The 19,959-nt window shown below is 39.8% G+C and overlaps 1 non-coding gene across 1 annotated transcript; it reads left to right on the top strand.

Moving 5' to 3' along the window:
* The first annotated feature begins 819 nt into the window (after positions 1-819).
* LOC138169661 (U6 spliceosomal RNA) lies at positions 820-926 on the top strand. The gene has a single exon (XR_011170416.1). It is a non-coding gene; the product is annotated as a U6 spliceosomal RNA (small nuclear RNA).
* Positions 927-19,959: the final 19,033 nt, after the last annotated feature.

Below are 19,959 nucleotides of genomic sequence, written 5' to 3' on the forward strand. Positions count from 1 at the left end.
TCTACAAAATGGGTTATTTATGAGGAAAGTACTTTTCAAACCTCCAAAGGTCATATAAATATGAACTGTCTTTATCGTTTTCACCTGGAAAGCAAAAGCTGATCACATTCAGCATAGTTCTCAAAATTGCAGGGTCTCAATTTGGCCAAGTGTACTGACTCTGTGTCTGATACTCCAGAGCTACTGTGGCCTGGATATGTGATAGCATAGGTTAATAGACTTAAAAAAAAAAAAAAGACAGATCAGGCTGAAAAGTAACAATGCTACATGGACCTAAATACAAATGTAAAGAGAAGTGGAAGTTCTGACTCTCATCCTTGGTGCTAAAGTTGCTGAAGAAACCTTAGCTGATTTATGTCTCTTGTGCATGGAGGGAAGCCTGAAGGAAACCATTAGTGAGCTGGCACCTCTCTCACTTTTTTAAATATTCTGGGTCCCTAGCAGGAAATGAGAGAAGCATTGTAGAAGAGAAAGATCCTGGCACTTTGAGGCAGAAGACCTGGATTCTAGTGTCAGTTCTAACTCCTGAGGTAACCTTGAGAAATCATCTTTTTCTCTCTGAGCCTCCCTTTCCTCATTTATAAAATGAAGGAATCAGACTAAAAGGAAACTAAATGCTGAGGAATTGCAGTGTTCAGTCTTGGCTTCCAGAAAAGATATGTGGAAGTACCTTTCTGCTTTTGGTAGAGAGGTGAGGGACTATGGGTACAGAATGCTACATACCCATGGTTGGTTTCATTTGTTTTTCTTTGTTATAAGAGAGGGTTCATTTGACGGTATAGGGGAGTATAATATTTAGAAATGAGTGTGATATAAAAAGTGCTTGCTTTAGCAGCTCATGTACTAAAATTGGAATGATACAGAGAAGATTAGCATGGCCCCTGCACAAAGATGACACACATATTCATGAAACATTACATTTTTTTTAAAAAAGGCATCCATGAAAAAAAATTTTTAACACAAAAGTTAAGGGGAGGGAGGTCCACATTAGATGATGGTCATTCCAGTCCTGGTGGTCTATAATTCTATATCACCCTAGGATATCTGAAGCACCTGGGTTCCCCTCTCATTTCCATACATAGTATATACTTTCCTACCTCCAGGCCCGTGCTTACATTGTTCCCTCTATCAGAATCCCACTACTCCCCTCTGCCTATCCAAAGCCTAACATTCTTCAAGGTCCAGTACATGTTCCACTCCCTCCCCGAAGTCTTCCCTAAACCTTTCTAACTCAAAAGGATCTCTTCCTCTTTGGAGCTTTCGTAACACTCCTCTCTTATCACTCATTCAGCAATTATTCACATTTTTTGTAATATCTTGTGGTTTGGGTTTTGGTGTTTGGGGGTTGGTTTTTTTCTTACTATGTCTTATTTCAGTTACTAAATTTTTCATGTGTTTAGTTTTGTATGTTTTTCTCACACAGCCACCATGCTACTTCAGGCCCTGGGTACCTCTCACCTAGAACACTACAATAACCTTCTCATCGGTGTCTGTGTCTCAAGTCTCTCCCTGGTCCATCCTCCACACAGCTGCCAAAGTGATTTCCCTAAGGCATATTCCTGACCACATCACTAGCCTCCTCAGGGGAAAAATGCCTGTATTTTACTTTTAAAGACCTTTACAACCTGGCCTCAAACTATCTTTCCAGTCTCTTAGGACATGTACATATTTCTGCTCCCCACACTGCAGGATCCCACCAAACTGGCTTTTTAAGTTGTAGAAAATGTTGAATTCGGGCTCAGACACTTAGCACCCACTCAGAAACACCTGGCCGTGTAACCTTGAGCAAGTTACTTAACCCCAATTGTTTAAAAAAAAATGAATGTAATGAAATATTGTTGTATTATAAAAAAATTAATATGATGAATACAGAGAAGTATAGGAAGACTTATATGAACTGATAAAAATTGAAGTAAGCAGAACCAGAAAAGCAATATACACAGTGGCTATGTCCTTTGTTCTCAAAGAGGATGACATGACTTGCAGTTGACTTTGATTTGAGTGAGGAAGGGCTGTGCAAGGTCACCAGCCTCACTTTCTCCTCCAGAGCCATCTGGGTCCAATGGCCAGATATTCATCAGGATGACTGGAGATGGCCCAGGATACAACAAGGTCCCTGGCGCTTTTAGGCTAAGTTTTTTTCAGGTTCTTTGAATGAGATAAGGCCCATTCAATGAACTTCTCTTTAAGTAGTCACTCAAGAAATGGCCCTTTAATGGGGTGGACATGGGGGTGGGAGAATCAAACTGGGAGAGGAAGACCCTCAGGGTTCCTGGCCAAAAGAGAAACAGTTATTATTTAGTATTTATATTCACTCTGTGCTAGGAGGGCAGGGACCTATTGTCCAATCTATGAGCTCCAGAGTGAATTGAGTTTAAGGCCTAGTTTTTGAGAAAGAAATCAGTGACTAAAACATTATAAATGGAAATAATGACAACAAAATAATCAAAACTGAATATTGCAAAGTGATAATAATCAAGCTTGGTGCTTCAAAAGAGAGAAAGTGCATGTCCCTCCTTTCTAAGATTGGGGAATCATAGTAGTGTAAATGGAAATAATAGCTACAACGAAACAATCAAAACTGAATGCTGTGAAATCATAAATATTAATCTTTAACCCAAAGAGGTATAAGAAAACAAGTATCTCCCATCACCATTTCTTTTCAGAGGCAAGGGACTATGGGTGTGGAACATTGCATCTAATATCAGACTCATTTTCCATATGTTGGCTAGTTTTGTTAAACCATTTTTCCTCATTTAAAAAAAAATGTTTTGCTATAGAAAAGATGACCCTCAGTAAGAGCACTGGCTCCAGTGTCAGGGCGACCTGGAGATCGAATCCGGGACTCAGACACTCAGCACCCACCCAGAAACACCTGGCCGTGTAACCTTGAGCAAGTTACTTAACCCCAATTGGCTCAGTGAGTAAGAGCACCGGCTTCAGTATTGGGATGACCTGGAGATTGAATCCTGGGCTCAGACACTCAGCACCACACCCAGAAATAACTGGCAGTGTAACCTTGAGCAAGTTACTTAACCCTGATTGCTTAAAAAAAAAAAAAAAGATGACCCTCAAGGAGAAAATTAAGGGGATGCAGGTTTTGTAAAAACAAAAGTGATCAATAAAAAAATTATTTAAAAAAATAAACTCTGCTATTACTTGGATAACTCTTATTGGCCTTCAGAGCTATGCTTTAACCTAGCTTTCCAGGTTTATTGTATATTACTTCCTCTCACATATTCTCAGTCTAGCCAAACTGGCCCTCTTACTATTTGTCATAGAGGACACTACATATATGTTGGGGTTCCATGCTTTTCCACAAGCTATAACTCATATTCAGAAGGAGCTCCTTTCTCATCACAGTCACTTAGAATCCCTAATTTCTTATAAGAAAAAACATCTTCATCCTATTTCTTTTCCACATAACCTCAGCTGTTTGTGCATCCCTTCCCTCCCTACTCCCTACCACCTCCCCCAGGGGGAAAAAAACTTTTCTATTAATTTTTATCTATACTTTATATGTGCATGTTATCTACTTCTGTAGAAAGTAAACTCCATGAGGGCAAGACTGGTTTCATTTTTTTCCTCTGTGTCTCCAGGGCCTGGTACATAAGAGATACTTAATAAATTATTGATTAATTAATTGGTAGAGTATAAATTCCCTTAATGACAGGAATGTATCTTGTTTCTTTTCCTTTGTAATCTCCAACAACCGCAACTAGCACAAATGTTCTACATAATAGGGAGGTGATAATATCACAATATTTTAAAGCAATGAAGAATCAGTGGGGAACGTACACTTTACCACAGGCTGGTTCTTCAGGGATTTAATTTGCTTCTGAATCTGGGAACAATGACAAGAGATAGCTAAAAATTCAGTCTTACCACACTCTCTGGAAGAATTTGGTTTCTTCATAATGAAACTAAGCTCTACAATTTCAGTTTCTATGAATACAACAATTTTACTCTCTGCCTAACCCAGTGCTAAATGCTTTAAGAATTATGAAAAGGATTCCATAATCTTTCCTCTGTCTATTCAAAACACAACAGAGAATAAGGAAGTAAAAAAAAAAATGAGGTAATCAATCAACAACCATTTATTAAGGACATACGAGGACTGCACACTAGTATTCCAGTGTAAATAGAAAGAAAGAAAAACACCATCAACAAAACAATCCTTGCCCTCAAGGATATTGCATTCTAATGGAGGAGCAAAAATCTATAAATAGGTCCATAACAGATACTTAAAGAACAGAGAGAAGGTACTTTTAGAAGGGATAGCATTAGCGGCTGGGGATACAGGAAAGGCTTCTTGCAGAAGGTGGAATGTGAGCTGTCTTAAAAGGAGGTTTAAGGACATGTTTTATCTACACTTCTCAGTAGGCCCTCAGAACATCACAGTTTATGCCAATATAATAATTTATACCCATTTTAAGGATCCCTAAGTCATCAAAAAGAGTTTCCATTATATATGTTTAAGAAGGTACATAGAGGCCCAATATATCTTAGAATACATTCCCCATTTGGAGAGCAGTTTGTAATTATGCCCAAAGAGTTATAAAACTGTGTGTGCCCTTTGACCCAGCAATTCCACTACTAAGTCTATTTCCTAAGGTGATCAGATTAAAAAGGAAAAGAATCTCTATGTTCCGAAGTATATATAACAGCCCTCTTTGTGGTGGCAAAGAATTGGAAATTGAGGGAATGCCCATTAATTGGGGAATGGCTGAACAAGTTGTGGTATATGATTATGATGGAATACTACTGTGCTATAAAAATGCCAAGCAAGCTGCTTTCAGAAAAACATGGCAAGACTTGCATGAAATAATTCAGAGTGAAATGAGAAGAACCAAGAGGATATTGTATACAGTAACAGCAATGTTGTTTGAAGAGTAACTGTGAATGACTAAGTTGTTCTGCATAACAGGATCTTGCAAATCAATGGTGAAGGACTTATGAAGGAAAATACTATCTACTTCCAGAGAAAGAACTGAAATGTGAAAGTATGTATTGTATGGTTCCATATATATATAGATATACATGTACATATATACCTATATTTACATCAAATGTTGGCCTTCTCTAGTGTGGAATTAAGAGGGAGTGAGGAAAACAACTTGGAATTCAAAATGTAACAAAAATAATGTGTGTATTATATATGCATACATACATTTTAAAAATGCATTTCTCAGTGGGGCATCTAAGTGGCACAGTGGATAGAACGCCCTGGAGTCAAGAGGACCTGAGTTCAAATCCAGCCTCAAATACTTAACATTGACTAGCTGTCTGACCCTGGGCAAGTCACTTAACTCCAATTACCTCACCCCTGTTCCCCCCCAAAAAAAACCCAAAACATTTTCTATCTTTAACTACCTATTAGACATCTTGAACTAGATATTTGTATCTTAATATAGACATATCTAAAACTGAATTCATCTTCTTTTCCTCCAAACCCTTCCACCTTCCTAACTTACCTATTACTATTAGTGACCTAAGTGTCATCTTTGAAGTCTCACTTTCTAGAATTCCTACCACCTCCCATCATATCCAATAGGTGGCCAAATCCTGTAGATTTGACCTTTATAATATCTCTCATATATGTCCTTTTTTCTCCTCTAACACCTCCGCCGCTACCCTGGTGCAAGCCCTGATCACCTCATACATCAACTATTACAATAGCCTGCTGGTTTGACTCCCTGCCTCAAGACTTTCCCATTCATCATCTAAGCAGCTGCAGATTGATATTCCTAAAATGTAGGTCTCAACATGTCACACAAACACAGATACCATTCAGTTAAATTCAGTGTCTTCCTATTGCCTCCAGGATCAAATATAAAATCCTCTGTTTGGTTTTTGAAACATTTTATAACTTTTCCCTTTCCTACCTTTCCAGTCTTCTTATACCTTGTTACCCTCCAAGTTCTGTGATCCAGCTACACTGGACTCCCTTCTGCTCCTCCCACATAGTACTCCATTCTCTGACTCCAAGCATCTTCACTGACTCTTCTCCCTCCCCTCCCATGCCCAAAACCCTCTCCCTCCTCATGTCCACCTCCTGGTTTCCTTGGCTTCCTTCAAGTCTCAGGTAAAGTCTTACCTTCTGCAAGAAGCCTTTTCTGGTCCTCCTTCACCTTAGTCCCTTCCCTCTGTGGAAATTGAATAGTTAATGATTTTACTAACCACCTTGATTTGCCTTAAGCTCCCTTACTATCCAGAGGAGGCCGAAATAATCTGGGAATCATAATCAGCCAATCATGAGGCAGAACAAGCATCCACTGAGCTTTACATATGGGAGATCCTTTGCAGTGTTAGCTCGCTGAACCCAGAAGTCCCTCTGCTGTGCCAACAACCATAGAACTGACTTAAGCAGGTTCATACCAGCTCTAACGGACAGAGCTAACGCATCCTTGTTCCAGGACCTTGAGGACTTTTCATCCTGACCCTCTTCCTTGTTCCATGTATCCAGGGGCACCTACTGACTTCTGTGAAACAGCCCCTTCATAAGGAGAATCAAACCCACTGGTAGTACCTGACTGGGTCACAACACAGCCATTCTCACACAACTTTGCAGTTTCTTTTTGACTTTATAATCTGTGCAGGTTGAAATGCCCTCAAGGGTCTGGAACTAGGATGCTTGTACTAGTTCTATCTGTCAGAGCTGGTATAACCTGCTTAAGTCAGTTCTATAGTCCCTGGCACAGCAGAGAGTTCTGGGCTCAGCAAGCAAACACTTCAAAGGCTCTCAGTTCCGACGGCAGTTCCGCATGCTCTGCCCGCTTAAGAGAAATAAAATATGCATGCAACCTAACATACAACTCAATTCTGTTCGTCTTTCTTAGTCAGAACTCTAGGGTTGACACCTCTGATATTATCTCCAGTTTATCTTGTATGTCTTAATTGTTTGCAACTGTTTCCCCCATTACACTGTCATCTCCTTGAGAACACAAACTTTTATTCCCTTTCTTTGTATCCCCAATGCTTAAGACAGTGCCTGGCACAGTAGGCACCTAATAAATACTAATTGACTTGTTGGAAAAATTTCCCTCTCAAATAGTTAAAAACAAATTTTGATGCTAAAAGAGGTAAATGCTCAGCTGTCCAGAATATGTGGTTATTGGAGGGAATTCATTCCCAGACACCTAAGATTTTACTGCAAAGAATATAGTTCCTGCCCTCAATAACTAAATTACAAAGAGGAGATACATATATATATCCATGAAACAATTAGAGAAAACAATAATTATACTTGTCATCAGTGGTCATGAAGGGAGGAAAATCATTGTGAGCTCAAGTTGTCAGGGCATCTGTCATGAAGGAAGTAAGGCTTAGACCTTGAGATCATTAAGAGCTGAAATCTAGTCCTTGGACATCATTGATTCTAATGCCCTCATTTTAGAAAGGAAGAACAAACAGGAAAGAAGTTATTTGCCCAACATCACACAGCAAGCTAATTGTAAAGCCAAGACTAGAACCAAAGACTCTTAGCAGTCAGCAGAGTACAGTTGAAAGAACACTAGCTCTGGAGTCAGAAGATTTGTTGTTATTGTTCAGTTACATCAGAACATCTCTTTAAGACCCCATTTGGGGTTTTCTTGGTAAAGATACTGGAGTGGTTTGCCATTTCCTTCTCCAGATCATTTGACAGAGGAGCAAACTAAGGCAGAGTTAAGTGACTTGCCCAGGGTCACATAGCTAGTAAGTGTCTGAGGCCACATTTGAACTCATGCAGCTGAGTCTTCCTGATTCCAGGCCCAGTACTCCATCCACTACACCAGCTAGCTGCCCAGATAGGGTCCAAATCCAACTTCCAATGCTTACTACCCTGTATACCCTGGGTACTTACTGGGCCTCACTTTCCTCAAATGCCAAATACCAGGTTGGGCTTGATACCTTGAGGTTCCTTGAGCTCTAAATTTATGATTCTATGGTATAGAGGCAAAAGGAGAGATACAAAGTACGACAGGAAAGTATCAGGAAGAAAAACACACTTTTGACTAGGAAAACTCTAGAGTTATAATCCATGATCTCACCACAGCCCATCCCACATTAAGAGCTGACTCTTCAATGGAGATCTAACTTGAAATAGAGATGCCGTTGTCCAAGCTTCCTACAGGCTTCATCAGGGAGCAAGCTGCTTTAGACGCCTCTTCCCTGTAAGTACCAAAAACCAGAGCAACGTGACAAGCTTTATGAACCAAGAGGGAAGGATCACCCAGCACAGCCAGCAGAAATGGGGGAGATAATTGGCTCTTCTGAGACAGCAGAAGATCTGGGGGTGATGAATTGAATGTGATTCAACGGCACAGTGCTGTGACAGAGGACTGCAAATGCCATGTTGGGGATGTGTTAATGAAGGCACCACATGCAAAACACTCGAGGTAATTATTCTGCTCTCACTGGCACTGGTTCTGCCTCACAGAAAAGCTGCTGCCTGCGTTGGAAGGGGTTCAGTGGAAAACAACTACAATTGAGCTTCCGAAAGCCAGATGGAGAAGGAACAAGACTTCCTATTTGAGCTAACTGTCCCCAAACATCTCTCTTATCCTGGAGCATATGAGGAAGAAATAGTAGGGGATGGTAGAAGGAAATGAAATATAAGCCAAAGATTACAGAAGGCACTGGAGCTTATGCCTGCCCTGTAGAGGACCTATGATCCCTGGGAACTACTTAGACCTGATGAGGTGGGGGCACTTTCATTGCAGACCTAGAGCTACTTTGCTATAAGGAGTGTAGATTGCTAGGTCATTTTAAAAAGAATATAAGTGATCTGTAATCTCCCTCCAAAATGGCACTCAAACTGTTGACTTTAAAATGTGGTGTTAATTTGAATTACTTTTTTTTTAATTATTTTCATCTTGCTCACTTCTTTCAAGGTGCATTATTCCCACCCCACTCCCCCTGTTCCAAGCCCCTACCTGACACCCCCCTCCCTGCAGTGAGATGTAGGGAAAAGCAGACCCCTTAAGGGCTCTGAACAATTCCCTCAGCAAAACTGATTTCTCGCATGGTCCTGTGAAGGGAGCTTACAAAATCATTCCGTGGCTCTCCTCCGCCCAGAATCATTCCTAGGTGGCTGGCACTGTTCCTCTGTCCCAATATTTATACCTAGGTGAGATCATGTTACAGGGAATAACATGGGCATCTTTAAAAGGAGGGAAAAGTCACAGGAGCAAGATGGGGGCTAAGGGGTATTATGGGAGAGGTAGTACAAGGAATCAAATAATCCCAGGCCTTTTGCCTTGGTAACTCAGGAAGGGGAGGAAAGTGAATACCTACTGTATATATAAGAACCTCAGGCCTTTTTCAGCACCAGCTTCTCCCCTCCCTGTGACCTTCTTGAGTCCAGCAGCTTGTAGCTGGCAGCCCAGAATAATCATTCTGTTTTCCTGTACCTTAAGGATGGCTATGACTCAGCTTCCACCTCAGCAAGGAACCCTCTCATGTGTAATCCTAACATCCAACCTCCACTCATCTTCATTCCCCCATTTTAACTGTGCATTTAGAAATAGCTTTGTGAATCGAGATGTATCTGAAAGAGTTCCCCTGAAGAAATTATTATCATTTACTCCCACAAATGGATCATCTGAGGAACTGAAATTAGCTTATTGGGAGATCAGTTCTGCAAAAATCTAAGTAATCATTCCTAGAATAGGGCAGAAATGAAGTCCCTGAGTCTAGAGGAGAAAGAGCTAGCTGGAGAGGGAAGCAACTCATTTTGCCTTGGATTGAGAAGCCGGAAGGTTCTAGAAAACAGGCCTCTTGTACTCATATATATGTGATCCAGGCCAATCACAGGAAGAATTAATTTGAATAAAATAGAAAATCCACCTGGATAACTTCCTGTGCTGGGGGTACGGTAGGTAAGTGAGTTTAGAGTGGGTGCTAACAAAGGTAACATTTGCAGATTCAGTCCCCTGAAAGTCAAAGTTTCCCTTTATTCACACATTTCCAATCTCAAACAGCCATCTAACAGAATCACAGAATTCAACTTTGGAAAAGACCTAAAAGAACATCTATTCTCTGCCATCCAATTATGCTTCCCCATCCTATGCTTGAGCAGCTTATTTTTTGGACTTCACTGTGAAACTTTACATTTAGCCCTGTTAAATTTCATCTTTCTGCCTACTGTTCTAGCCTGAGATCTTTTTGTATCATTAATCCAAATGTTATTCATAGAGTCAAAACACTCCATTTTGGTATTTTTATTATGTTAGTCTTCCCAGATAGATTGTAAGCTTCTTGAGGGAAGAAACTATGTCTTATTCTTCTTTTATGTCTCCCACAATGCCTAATGCAGGCCTAGGAACATCTCAATTGCATGACATAAAAATGTTGGTTGATTGAAGACAGCCTCTCTGTTCTTTAAAGGAGATGATTTCAGGGGACTTGAGTATCATCCAGTCTGTGTCCAGGTGTTTCCAAGTCACTTAGAAATACCTAATATCTCATTCTTCCACTGCCCAGGACAGCTAAAACGTTTATATTCAGTATGAGTAAAAGGATGAGCATTTAATTCACACCATTCTCTTGCCTTCCACCCTACCCCCCAAAGAGAGTCTCTTAAAAAGCCAGTTTGACTGTTTGAAGTTGTTTTGTTGGCTCTGAAATCAAAACAGAAATCAACTTGTGAATAGTACAAACATTTTCATTCTGAGGCTGCAGGAAGGGGGAGTGGGTTGGATAAAGTCAGTTCTCAATGCAAGGAGATTTTAAGAAATAGAAGGCATATCCATATGGTATTTGTTATCCACAAAGCCAACTTTCCTCCCCCTCTCAAAATGCTCTACCCTTCATACATCCTTCCCAGATCTTAACCCACTGATAAATAAATAAAAATAAATAAATAAATAAATAAGTACAGATCGCAGTTGACATTTTCAGTCATCCAGTTCCTGTCTTTTATCTCCTGAGTTGCTATGCCACAGTTTTCACCTCCTCCTCTCCTTCTGTTCCTTGCCTCTTTCCCTCCAGTGAGTTCCTATCCTCTGGGCTCTTTTTTCCTCTTCCACCCACTCAATCTTTGATAAATCCGGTACCAGGAACCTGAGGGCAGATACCCAGATTGAAGCTGGACCAGAGAGACAAAATAGCATTTCCTCAGCATGAAACTTTGGGAGTTGGGTTTGTGGTAACACAAAAGTCCTGTCACTCCTGTTCATTTCTCTTCTACTTGTACCCAGTGCTCCAGTCAAGCTGTTACTTACTTGGAAAGAACCTGATTTTGCATCCCAGTTCTACCACTTGTTCCTGTGTAACTGAATAAGTTGCCTCATCTCTCTGGGCCCCAGCTTCTTCATTTGGAAAATGAGGGGTTAGATTAGCTGCTCAGTCAAGTCCCTGCTACCTCTAAATAATGTGATCCTGTTCATCATTCCTCAAGTACAACCTGTACTTCCCTGCCCCTATGGTATTACTCATGATGTTCCCTCTGTCCAGAATATCCATCTCCTATTTCCCATCTCCCCTTGGAAATCATAGACTTCCTTCAACACCCAATTAAGAAACAGATCTTCTTGAGGTGGTTAGGTGGCACAGTGAATAGAGTACTGGCCCCGCAGTCAGGAGGACCTGAGTTTAAATCCAGCCTCAGACACTTAACACTTATTAGCCATGTGACCTTGGGCAAGTCACTTAACCCCAATTGCCCTGCCTTTCCCCTCTCCAAAAAGTAAAAAAAAAAAAAAAAAAAGAAACAGACCTTCTGGGTGACATAATGTGGCTGGGGAGGAAAGATGTTTTGGTTTGGTGCTCAATGCTTTCTAATAAACAAAGGTCTAAGAAAATAAACCTCACCAGAAGCTTCCTCTGTCTTTTCTTGATTTTCATACCCATTGGAAGAAAGCTGAGTGATATGCTTGGACAAATCAATTCACTGTGAATTATTATTTAGGAAGGTCACTGAGAAGGCCTTCTTGGTGATTTTTGCAAACTGCCTCTAATATAGTTTCTGGTGAGTCTTGGCAACTCCCTTACCCATCTCTTTTAAGGCAGTGGTCTCCAAAATGAAGGCCTCAGTCCCCTGGAGAACCATGACCTGACACTAGGGAGTATGTGAGCAATCAGAAGGTGGGAATATGGATCATATTCAACCCTTCCCACTGTGGACAGTCGAGGGACTTGTCTCCTACACAATGCCTATAAGCTCCAAATCTTTCCTACTCTACCTATATTTCCACAGATGCAAGCTTCCAAACTCCCCCCTCCCCTTTCTGTGTGGGTGTTAACCCTCTAAAGCAGTTATAACCTAACAAAGATTCAGGAAACCCCAGTAGCAAATATGCATATACCATTAGGAATATTCCCTCCCAGCCAGCATACCTACTCCCAGCCCCGCAGGTTACTTGGGACAGTAGCCATGGAATAAAATCCCTGCTCTCCTTCCCCCTCTCTTTTTCATTTTGTAAGGACTGAGTGAACTAGAGTGAGGAGGCCTATGTAGAGGAGTAGAGGAGGGAGCATAAGGAAGCTATGATCGGCATTATCAGAGCTCAGAAACCAGAACTTCTAGGCAACACCATTACTGCATTCTGCCAAGTCCACAACTTTGACTCTTCACTTTCATTCACATGTATCCAATCAGTTGCTAAATCTTGTCTTTTCTGTCGCCCCATCTCATATATATGTATATATGTGTAGACAGACAGATACATAGATAGATCCCCTTTTCTTTATTCTTCTCTCTAATTCAAGATCTTCTTATCTCTTGCCTAGACTCCCACATTGGCTTCCTAATTTATCTCCCTCCCTCAAGGCTCTCCCCATTCCAACCCATCAGGCCAAAGTAATTTACTTAAGGGGCAGCTAGGTGGCACAGTGAATAGAATGCTGACCCTGGAATCAGGAGGACCTGAGTTCAAATTTGACCTCAGACACTTGACACACTTAATAGCTGTGTGGCCTTGAGCAGGTCACTTAACCCCAATTGCCTTGCCTTCCACCCTCAAAAAAATTTTTTTAAATAAACAAACAAAAAAAACCAAAGTGATCTATTCAAAGCACAGGTCTGACCTTATTCCTCCCCCTATCCCTGGATAGACTCTGGTGACTCTCTGTGGACTCTAGGATCAAATAAAACTTTTCTGTTTGGCATTTAAAACAGTTCACAATCTGGCTCCAAGCTCCCTTTACAATTGACCTTATTCTCTATTACTTCCCTTCCTGTATTCTTTGTTACTGTCAAACTGACCTTCTTGTCTTCATACTCATTAAAACATGAACACACACACACAGAAGATATCCAAATAAGACATTAAGGTTTAATATTAACTATTAAGCAGAAAGGGTAATAGATTTTATATTCCTGCTGTGTTGAAATCAGAGGCAATTCATTCTTGCTTATTTTTGTATTGTGTAGGTAAATATCTATACATGGAAATGTGACTCTTGCTGAAAATTATCATGGTTATTGACTATTAGTGAACTATTATTTGATTATAATATGTGTTGAATTTTAAAATATACCATCCTCCAAATAAATTCACCTTCTTGGCTAGTTACATTGGTCAAATTAACTGAATAAATAATTACTAATTATTTGCAAGTCTTTCTTATACCCACACACACACACACACACATACACACACACACACAGGATTTTCAAAAATTATGAAGCATGTTTAATCATATAGCTTGTAGCGAGAACAAAAAAGTTTTCGTGTTATTGATACATAAAATAGAAAATATTTTAGATACTGTTTATTTTATCTGTATCTCATCCTTTTAAAAGTTCTATTTTATATATTTCATAGTATATTTAATATATGCAAATAATTTCTAAATGTACATGCATATTTTCTTCATGGTTAGGGTGTGTGACCAAGAAAGCTTGGAGACCACCCGTCTAAGGGACAAAACCCTAGCTGAGAGTCAAGAAAACGTGTTCTAGTCTCAATTTTGCCTTAACTAAAATAACCATAGGGAGCATGTGCTAAATGCCAAATGAATAGCAAAGACAAAAAAGGTTACCAGTATTCAGAGAAGAGAGAGATGACCGAGAGAATCCTTCATGAACTAGACCTTGAAGGATGATGAGAAGCAAATAAATGAAGGTAGATTTGAGAGTGATAGAGATACAGTGACTGATGAGGCAAGGGAAAAGAAGAAGATGAATCTGTGGTTTTGAGCCTGGGTAACTAGAAGAATGTTGTTACCATTCAGAGAAATAAGGAAATGTGTAGAAGGAAGAGGTTTTGAGGCAGAGGAATGAGATGACTTCATATCATCACTACCCAGTTATGGGTCTAATTTTACATAAAGAAAGAATAAACAGTTGCCTATATAGTATGATTTCAGGCGCCCAGGAAACATCCTCCTACTCTCCTCCCCCCACCTCCCCCAAAATCTTTCCTCCCTTTTGTATGATGCCTGAAATTTCAGTATTAGAGCTTCATTCCTTTAACTTCAAGCTATAAAGAGGAGATAATAATAGGATCATGTCCGGGATTAAAGGGGCAAGGAATCATAGTAATCACCTAGTCCAACAAGCTCATATGAACTCAGATGAAAAAATGATGTTCTAGAGAAGGAAAATTACTTGTACAACACCATATAGATAATAAGTAGCAGAGTTGGATTTCAAAACCAGGGCTCCTTCTTCTTCAGTGATCTCATCAGCTGTCATGAGTTCAAATAATATCACTACTCAGATGTCTCCCAAGTCTACACATTCAGCCCTTATCTCACTCCTAAGTTCTGTCCGGAATTATTTGTAGGTCTTCTCCACCAGGTTGTCTATGGGCATCTCAAACCCAGAATGTCCAAAAAAGAACTTTTCTTTCCCCATAAACCTTCTTTTCTTAACATGCCTACTTCTTAAGGTATGCAACCTCAAGACCATCCTTCAATCTCCCTCACTCTCCATACCCATCAGTGTTCAAGACCTTTTCATTCTATCTCTATGGTCTATTATCTGCTCTGTTCTCTTCACTCGAACAGCCACCAGCCCCTGTGCAGATTTTCATCCCTTATAGCCTGGACTATTATCACAACAGTCTCCCATTTTATCTTCCTGCCACTCCAAACTCTTCCTTTGAATCCAGTTGTCAAGATGATATTCCTAGAGTATAGGCCTGACCATGTCTGCCTCCTGCTCAAGAGACTACAGGTACTTTCTATTGTTAGTACAAAGTCTAGTTTCTAGCATTGTGAAGTCCTTCACAAGGTGACTCCAACCTAAACTTCTTTCACATGACTCCCCTTCATTTTCCAGTTGAACTGGTTTCTTGTTGTTCCCACATAAGCTGCTCTATGCCTGGAATACACTCCCTACTTCTTACTCCTCTGATTCTTAAAAACTCTAACTCTCTTCAAGCCTCAGCTCAAATATTACCTCTTCCATTAGACCCATCCAGATCCTTCCAATTCCTAATGCCCTCCTCCTGAAATTATTTCTGCTTTGTATTTGCTTATATCTGTACAGATTATTCTTACCTCCCTATAGAATGTTGGGCAGCAGGGTGGCACAGTGGATATAGCACCAAGTCTGGAATCAGAAAGACTTATCTTCCTGAATTCAAATCTGGCCTAAGATACTTACTAGCTGTGTGACCATGGGCAAGTCACTTAACCCTGTTTGTCTCAATCTGTCTTCTATAAAATGAGCAATAAAAGGAAATGATAAACCACTCCAGTATCTTTGCCAAGAAAACCCCAAATGGGGTCACAAAAAATCAAACACAACTGAAAAAAATGACAGAAAACACACACCTATAGAATGAAAGCTGTTGGTTATATTAGGCCTTGAAACACTGTACATAGTCTGGGAAAAGATGCAAATCAAATTAAAAGAGTTTGCTCATTCATCCACACAGAACAAAACAAGTGGAAGAAGAATGCCTTTTGTCCCGCTTATGAAATACCTGAAGAACCTATCCATCAGTATATATCTTGTCCAGACACTGTATATGGATAAAATGGGACCAGGATTAAACAGGAGGAAGGAAGTAAGACATATTACCATTTGGAAATCACAAGGCTCCTTTAATAACCCTGAACTTCTTCCTGAAGCAAAAGTTCATCTCAATACCAATTTTCTGCCAGTTTTCCTGTCTGGCTGCAAATCATAGAATACTATTGTCTCTGAAGAATTAAAAAGAAGTAACACACAGAAGGAAATGGAAAAGCACATGGAAGATATTAATACTACAACACCCAAAGAATTACAAAACAAAAACAAAGTAAAGGAGCTCATCAGGGAAATGTATGTTGGAAAAAGAAAATGGGCTAGTCACATAGCAAAAGTTATAGAGTCTATCAATGTACTATGAGGAATAACCAGTAGACAAGCTATATGCTCCACTGATATCCTCATGATACCAGAAGAAAGTAAGGAAGATTCCCAACACATGGGAAAACATGAAAGAGCACTGCATAAGCAGGCATGGATGAATTGCAATTGGAATCATTGGGCGAATATTTGCATTACTAAAATCACAGATTCATTTTAATATTTTGAGAATGTTGGCTTCTTGAGGGCAAGGATTTTTTTCATTTTTGCATCCCCAGAACGTCACATGCAATAGCTAACATTTATATAATGCTTCTAAGGTTTATAAAGCACTGTATACATATACCTACACATATGCATATGCATGCATATGTACACATATACATATAATATGTGTATATTTATGTGTACGTATGTGTACATACATGTGTGTACACACACATAATTTGATCATCTCTCAACAACTTTGTCAGGCAAGTGCTGTTATTATAACCCTGTTGTTTTTTGTCCTTTGTTCTTGAAGAGAATCCTACCATCAGGAAAGGGATACCATGATTTGCAAGCGAATTAGATTCAAGTGAGGGAGGGCTGTGCAAAGTCATCATTTTATAGGTGAGGAAACAGGCTGAAAGTTTAAGTGACTTGCCCAGGGTCTTATAGCTTGTAACTGTTTGGGGCAACATTGGACTCAGATCTTTCAGGCTCTATTCAACAAGAATGTATTAAGTGTTTACTAAATTGAACTGAACTGACTGTACTTGTATTGCCTCACCTCTAAAATGGGGAGGATCGTACCTTTTCTACTTACTTCACAGGATTAAACTAAGAATCAAATGAAATAAATTATATCAAGTACAACATAAATGTGAGATGTCTATTATTTAAAGAAAATGAGCTGATTTTCAGAATTAATTTCTCCAGGAAGTTGATCTTCCTTAGAATAGGATTCCTAACCTTTTTTGTGTTGTGGAACTCTTTGGCAATTTGGCAAAGCTTATGGACTCCTCAGAATAATGTTGTTTTTTTTAATTCATAAAATAAAATACATAGGATTCTAAAGGAAATCAATTATGTTGAAATACAGTTATAAGGGGAAAAATTTTAAAGAAGTATATGAATCTATGCCCTAGATAGTCCTGAATTTGACTTTTTTCCAAATGAGCAAGAAAGAAAGGTAATTGGGTTTTGGTTTTGGTTTTTTTTTTTTGAAAGATCATCATTTGTTGCTAGTTGCCTATGGTGTTCCCTTTTCCTGTTCCCACTGGGTTTCAGGGAAATGTCCTTAGTTTGTTTTTCTGGAGAACCTAGCTGCCCTGGGTCAGTTGGATTTGGATAGGCTTGAAGGTTTCTTTGCTCTTATTGATCCAGGGCTGAGTCATATCCTTGGGATTATAAGATGATTTCTTGTACAAATACTCTATATTTCTAGAGAAAATCCCTTCTTGGAAGGGGGAAAAACTGGTAACCCAAGGAGGGAATAGAAACTTACTTGACTTTTACCCAAAAACTCCCTGAGTAAGAATAGAAACTTCTGCTCTGGGTCTTATGGGTAAGTCACAACATCTATTTCTCAGTTTTCTCCAGAGTTTGAACAGAACTTAGAAACTGTCTAACCAAATTCTCATTGTGTAGTTGAGAAAAGTGAGATCCAGAGAGGTGGTAACTAACCCACAGTCACATGATTAGTAAATGACAAAGCTTTGACCTTGCATCCCCTGACTCCGAAGCCACCAACCTGTCATTATATGAAATTATCATTATATAAAACAATTTTACATGAAATCATTATGTGAAATTAATTCTGATGTCCTTTCCATCTCTAATATTGTCACATTTTAAAATCTAGAATTTCTTTGACATATAATAGGCATGGTACAGTGAGGAGAGCATTCCGGTTAGAGTCAGAGAACATAGGTCTGAATCCTGACTCTACCATTTACTACCTGGATGAAGGACCTTGGATAAAGTCGCTTTATTTCTCTGAATCTCATTTTCTTCATCCTTAAAATAAGGAGGTCGAGCCCAGTGACCTCAAAGGTGGTCCCTTCCTGCTCTATAATATTCCAGGCAAGCTAGGAAACTGGAATCCTTTCTAACATGAACAGAATTCTGCTCAAATTCTACTCTAGGTCAGGAGTTCTTAACCTGAAGTCCATCGATTTGAAGAGGGAAAATTACATCTTTATTTTCATTAACCTCTAACTGAAATTGAGCATTTCCTATAATTATTTAAAAACATGATTCAGTGAATAGGGCACCAGCTCTGGAGTAAGGAGGACCTAAGTTCAAATGTGGCCTCAAACACTTAACACAAAACTAGCCATGTGACATTGGGCAAATCACTTAAACCCAATTGCCCTACCTTCCCCCCTCCAAAAAAAAAAAAAAGAAAAAGCAAAAAATAAAATAAAATAAAAAATAAAAACATGATTCTGAAGAATCCGTAAGCTTCAATAGGCTGCTAAAGGGGTCAATGGAACATAAAAGCTTAAGGACTCCTGTTCTAGGACAAGGATCAGTAGTTATACTCTATCAACCACATCTAGACCTACTTTGCAATCTCAACTTTTCTTCCTTTCCTCTCTCTTTCTCCCTTTTCCTCACTTGGACAAGTTATTTCCTATGTCTTCACCTTAGTTTCCCCATTTACAATTTAGGAAGAATCGTGCCTGGTTTACCCCATCTCTCCTCATCCCACAGGCTATTTTGAGAATTAAAGGAGGTAATACATGGGAAAAGCTTCAGCAATTAGTAGACACATGGTTAGGGGCCTAGTGTTTTTTAATTGAACTGAAATATAAAAATACCACATTCATAAGTATAAGGGCCCTTTGCCATACCTTGTTCTTGGAACTTCAGTTCAGCTGCTTCTTCAGCTGAAGTTCCACACTGAAGGGTTAGGGTTGTGTTGCCCAGGGGAGGTCATATCTTACTTATTTCTCCTGAGTTTCAGATGACTCCAGACTGGCCTGGGGAAGTACCTCCATCTTACATTGATGCAAGTTTACAGGTTAGGTCACTGTTCTTTAAACTACCCAGCATAACTAGGACCAATCTGATCCTCTAGCAGCCAGCCAATCAGCAAGCATTTATCATGCCCAGCAACCGGGTGCTAAGTATTAAGGGAGGCACAGAACACACAAGTATGATATGATGATCTCTTTCCTTTAGAGTTCCCTAAGGAACTGGTGATCTAGTGGGCAGAGGCAAGACTTAGACACATAAGGCAATTAGTCAACAGTACAAGACTGTGACTAAAGTACTAAATTGCATGGTACAGACAAGTTGAGAGATAGGCTAGATCAGTGTGAGCTGGGAATACTGTGGGATACTTGGATATTGATCTGGATGTAAAACCATGGGTGCTGGGGGTAGAAGTAGAGGGGAAGAGAAAGTGCATTCCAGGCCCCAGGGTAATGTGAGGAAGGGCAGGAAGAAGCAACTCAGGTGTCAGACAAGTGATGAACCTGAATGAGCACCTAAATAAGAGAGGAGGGCTCCTGGTCAGAGCCTGAGGCAAGATTCAGCAAACTGTTTGATTCATCCCTTGGGCCCCTATCTGCCACTGAACAAAATCAGTGCCTCACTCCTTGGGACATGGCCAGCTTCCCCTCTGTCTGATATTTTACTCTACACTTAGACATTTTACTTTACTCTTAGAACTTTAATCACTGTAGGTTTGAGATAGTAGAAAGGGCACCGAGATTAGTTATGAGATACAGGTGGGAAATTTC

The sequence above is a fragment of the Petaurus breviceps genome, unplaced genomic scaffold (assembly GCF_028583685.1).
Source record: "Petaurus breviceps papuanus isolate PSGF00001 unplaced genomic scaffold, PetGlider_PUasm1.0 37, whole genome shotgun sequence".
Taxonomy (NCBI): domain Eukaryota; kingdom Metazoa; phylum Chordata; class Mammalia; order Diprotodontia; family Petauridae; genus Petaurus; species Petaurus breviceps.